This window comes from Cupressus sempervirens, chromosome 2 (assembly GCF_028749045.1).
Source record: "Cupressus sempervirens isolate cs-2001-9-10 chromosome 2, ASM2874904v1, whole genome shotgun sequence".
Lineage (NCBI taxonomy): Eukaryota > Viridiplantae > Streptophyta > Pinopsida > Cupressales > Cupressaceae > Cupressus > Cupressus sempervirens.
Window position 1 is genome coordinate 335452899 of NC_143119.1, and position 5686 is coordinate 335458584.

A 5686-nucleotide genomic window follows, 5' to 3' on the forward strand; every position below is an offset into this window, starting at 1 on the left:
TAGACCTAAGAACCTTGAATCTTCTTTCAAGGCCAAGATATTAATGAAAGACACTAAGGAGGCAAAATCAAAAAAGAAGAAGAAAAAGGCAAAATATGCATCCAGTGATAGCAGCACAGATGAAGAAGACGTGGAACAATTGGAAGCACTACTAGCTAGAAGATTTCATAGAGGCAAAGGTAAGCTACCTATCATATGTTTCAATTACAATGAAGTAGGAAAAATTGCTGCAAGATGCACTTAGGAGAAGAACTATAGAGAAGGTAACAAGAAAAAGAACATAAGAGAAAAGGATAATAGAGATTACAAAGACAAAGGAAAAAAAGTGCTACATTGTTGAAGAAGAGGATTTTGATGAAAATGATGATGAGTTAGTCTATGTAGCTATGAAGGATGAGTCAGATGAAGATGAGGCAACAACACTGGTAACCTATGTGAACAAAAATGACAAGTGGATCATAGATAGTGGATGCTCACATCACATGATAGGAGATAAAAGTAAGTTTATTACTTTTACTTAATATGATGGAAATAGTGTTAAATTTAGAAATGATGCTCCATGTCAAATCAAAGGAAAAGGTTCTATTAAACTTACAAAGAAAATTCTATGTGATAATGCATATTATGTTGAAGGATTGAACTACAACCTACTGAGTGTATCACAATTAGGCAATATAGGTTGCAAAGTAGAGTTTGAAACAAAACTACCAAAATCTATTATACTAATGGAAATTTGATAGGAAAAGGTGACGAAACTAGGAGTAATCTATTTTATCTAGATATGGAAGATGCAACCTATCTTATTGTTAAACTTGATGATCTATGGCTATGGCATAAAAGGCTATGTCATGTCAAATTTGATAATCTGATTAGCATCAGCAAAATGAAAAAAGTCAGAGATTTGCCCAAATTAAAAAAGCTTGAAAATACAATGTGAAAACAATGCAAACTAGAGAAGATGACCAAGTCAAGTTTCAAAAGAAAAAATTATACCTCCAAAGAAGTATTAGAGCTAGTCCATACAGACTTATGTGGTCCAATAGAAGTGTAAAGCTACCAAGGAGACATATACATAAAGTTGTTTATTTATGAATACTCTAGGATGATGACTGCCATGTTCTTAAAACAAAAATTTGATGCATTTCAAATGTTTAAGTGGTATTTGGCTACGGTTGAGAAGGAAATAGGAAAGAGTCTAAAGTGTCTAAGATCAAATAGAGGAGGAGAGTTCACATCAAAAGAGTTTGAGACATTTTGCAATGACAAAGGAATCAAGAGACAAACATCAACACTTAGAACTCCCCCATAGAATGGTATTTCAAAGAGAAGGAATAGATTAGTGATAGACTATACAAGAACATTAATGATGGAAAAGAATGTTGCACTAAAGTACTAGAGAGAAGTTGTTAGAACTATTGTTTATAGCTTGAATCGAGTTCAAGTCAAGAAAGGTACAAATGAAACACCTTTTGAATTGTGGTATGGTCACTCACCCAATGTGAAACATTTCAAAGTATTTTTTTGTAAATGATATATTCTTAAAGATACTAGAAAAGGAAAGTTTTATTCAAAAAGTGATGAAGGCATATTCCTCGGATACTCCACTAGAAGAAAAGCATACAAGTGTTTGAATACTAACACTAAAAAGATTGTGGAGAGTACAAATCTAAGTTTTAATGAACATGTAGAAGCTTAGGTTGATGAATCCAAGAAACTAGAAGAGTATAGATCCTTTGTATATTTCTATGAAGGAATGCCTAATGAAGAAGAAGCTATCAATCAAGTTGGGAATTAGCAACAAGTTTCAGTATCAACCAAGTCATAGCTAATAAATGTCGATTTTCATTCAAAAGCTGAGTTATAGAATGAAAATTATACATATTTTGATTCTAAAATTAGTACACATGAAAGAGATGATGAAATACTAGAAATAGATGTGCACAATGACTCTATAGCTGAAAGATCAAACATGGAAAGAAGGATAGAACCATGACTATCCAAGTATGTGAGAAGACATCACCCTATAGAAAAAATAATTGGTGATAAGGAAGGTAGACCAATGACAAGGAACATACTACAGAATCAATCATGTTTGCTAAGTAAGATTGAACCTAAAATAGTAAAAGATGCACTACAAGATGATAATTGGCATAAAGCAATGGAAGAAGAGATAGAACAGATAGAGAAGAACAAAACCTAGACCTTTTTACTAGTTGATAAGAATATGATTGGTACCAAATGGGTGTTTAGGAACAAGCTAGATGAGAATGGTGAGATCACAAGAAATAAGGCTAGACTACTTTGCAAAGGGTATACACAAGAAGAAGGACCAGACTATGGGGAAACATTTTCCCCTATTGCAATAATGGAAGGAGTAAGAATACTACTTGCATATGCTACCTACAAAGGTTTCAAAGTCTACCAGATGGATGTAAAGTCGACTTTTCTAAATGGTATACTAGAAGATGAAGTCTACATAGAACAACTAGAGGGATTTGTTGATGACAACAACAAGGATATGGTTTCTAAAATGCACAAAGAACTCTATGGTTTGAAGCAAGAAACTAGATCATGGTATGAGAGACTGTACAAATATCTTGTGAAGATAAGATTTGAGAGAACAGATAACAAAATTGACCTCTATATCAAGGCAGAAAAAGGTAAAGACATTTTGATATCTGATATCTTTGTTGATGATATAATATTTGGAGGAAAAGATGCCCTATACAAAGATTTGATTGAATAGATGAAACATGAGTTTGAGATGTCAATGTTTGGAGAAATCAAATTCTTTGTTGGATTGCAAGTACATCAATTGAAGCATGGTATATTTGTGACCCAATCAAAATATATCAAGGAGGTACTCTAGATATTTGGCTTAGAAGATTCAAAACTAGTTAGTACACCAATGGTAATAGGGCATAAGCTATCCAAGAATGATGAATCAGCTAAAGTAAATTAGACATTATATAGATCAATGATTGGAAAGTTGCAATATATTGTGCATAGTAAACCAAACATTGTATTAGCTATTGGAATAGTGGCAAGATTCTCTACCAATCCAAGAGAAAATTATCTTATGGTATTAAAAATAATACTAAGGTACCTAAAAGGAACATATAACTTTGGCTTATATTACAAAAGGAGTGAAAAGTTTGAGTTGAAAGCCTACACTGATGTAGATTGGGGAGGTAATATTGATGATAGAAAAGCACCATGGAGGAGCACTTTTGTTAAGTAAAAGATTAGTTACTTGGACCAGCAAAAAGAAAAGTTGTATATCACAACCCACAGTAGAAGTTGAATATGTTGTTGTTTCCATTAACTGGACAAATATTGTATGGACCAAACATTTTTTGCAAGGTATGAAGGAAGAAGTACCTGAACCTGTGATACTCTATTGTGATAACACTAGTACCATCAACATATCTAAGAATCCTATGATGCATGAAAAAAAAATCATATTGTAATTGGTGGAAGACAAGCAAGGATGGAATATGTTAGTTCAAAGGAAAAAATTGGTGACATCTTCACAAAAACACTACCTAAAGATGCATTTGAGTATCTTAGAGATAAGTTAGGGGTGATACCCCTATCCAAGGCTATTTGAGCAACAATAAAGATTACCCTACATCAAATAAGTAGATTGGTGAAATGTTGTAAATTGATGCAGAGGATACTTACTTTAGGATTTTGCCTGAAGTAATCAAAGTACTGAAACTCCAAACAAGCCACAATCAAGGTGACAAAGGGAGAAATTGGAGTTCCTACAAATGTTACACTTGCATGATAAGATGTTGAAATAGTATGTCTTTGGCATTGTTTTCAAAGAGGGAGAAATAGAAAAAATTGATCAAATCTATAGAATAAAATAGACAAAGGGAGAAGTAGCTAATACTAGATAGTAGAAACTAAGAGGAAGAAATAATGTGCAGAGGGAGAAATGGCACATTTAAAGGAACAAAATGTAAGAGGGAGAAATAGTAGAGTAGAGTTGATCAAAGTAGTAAGTTACAGAAAAGAGGGAATCATATAGGAACTGATCAAAAAGGAAAGAAAAAGGAAACATCAGCTAAGAGGGAGAAGCACAAAATAGAAATCAGTATAAAAGATTAGAGAAGGAGGTGTGAGATGAAAATAGAAATGGTAATAGAAATGGTAGCAAATTTTCTTTTTGGCATTTGACTTATTGTTTTAACTTAGTTAGCATTTTGATAACTTGGTTGATCAATTTGGTTTGCCATCAATGCCAAAAAGAGAGATTATTGGTAATTTGATTGAAAAGATAATTAATTAAGAAGATAGGCTATTGCAAAGAGGGAGATTGTTGATAAAGAATATTTTTTATCATTGTTTTGTCACTGTTGTCAAACCTACTATTTGCTAGAATGATAATTGGTTATGAGATCTAACTACTATCACTTAGTTGATTGATGAAGAGGATTTAATCAACAAGATGTAACAAAAGCACCTAAGGGAAAGATTGAGTTATGGTTTTGTAATGAAGTACAAGGATCAATTAAGACAATGATAAAATGATGTATTAATGATATACTTGAAGATATAGAGGTTGGCCACACTTAGAAACTCTAGAAGAATAAGTTGTAATAAGGCTGTCTACAAAGCTTGACTAAGTTCATTAGTGGGTGTCAAGTAGGCTAATTCATGCTGAGAAAATTTTTAGTTAGTGTTGAGAAAATGCAAAATCTAGTGTGTGTCAAGTGAAACAAGAGCCGAGCAAGTTCAGGTGCTGAGAAAAGTAATCGTTGTCAAGCACCAAAAAACTTAGTTGATGCTAAGTGAATCCATAGTAGGTGTCAAGTATCAATAAAATGTAGTCAGTGTTGAGTAACATAGTATGTGTTGAGCAGTAGAATTTCAATAGTATCAAGCTATTGCATTATTTGAAAAGTCAAAGATTCACCAAATCTTAGCTGACAAGTTTTTTACCTTGAATGAACTAGATGAAGGATAAGGATGATGAGCTACTGGTAAAAAATTTTAGATAAGCCATTTTTAGGAAAATTCAAGAGGATTCTTCATGATGTTTCTAGAAGGAACAAGATAAGGTGTAGATTCATTAAACCTACCTAATCCATTTGATCTAAAATTAAAAGCTACAACGTTAAGAGCAGGAAAAGTTTTATAGATTTCCATTTAAGGAGTCACAAGCCAAGAAGCAAGAGTTTTTGGGTTTCCAAATTGAAAAGTTGTTGAAGGATGTCAAGAAGAAGACATTGAGGAGGAAGGAACAGAGTACAGAGACTCTGCTTTGATAAGTGGTCATACAAGAGATTTCACTGGTATATCAAGCACAAAGACTTAAGGAGACAAAGCTTGAGAGAACAACAAGCTGTCAAAGCTACAAAGATTGAAAGCCAAGAAAATTTGAGAGTTGAACAAAGATCTAAAATCTACAAGTTAAGTTGTGAGTTGTATCAGGTCAAAAGCCTTAGTTTTTTTTGATTTGGAAAACAGGTTTTACAGGGATCCTGAAACCCAAAGTTTTACAACAATAAACAACTTAAAGCATAAAAGTCAAAAAAAACAAAAATAGCCTCAAAAGGCTAGAAACATAAAAGCTCGAATCCAGGGAAACAAAGGCTAGGAACAGAGCCTAGCGGGCAGACTAGTGCCCCTTCTTCTCCATTGCCTATAAGATTTTTGCAACGTCACTTTCCTTTTG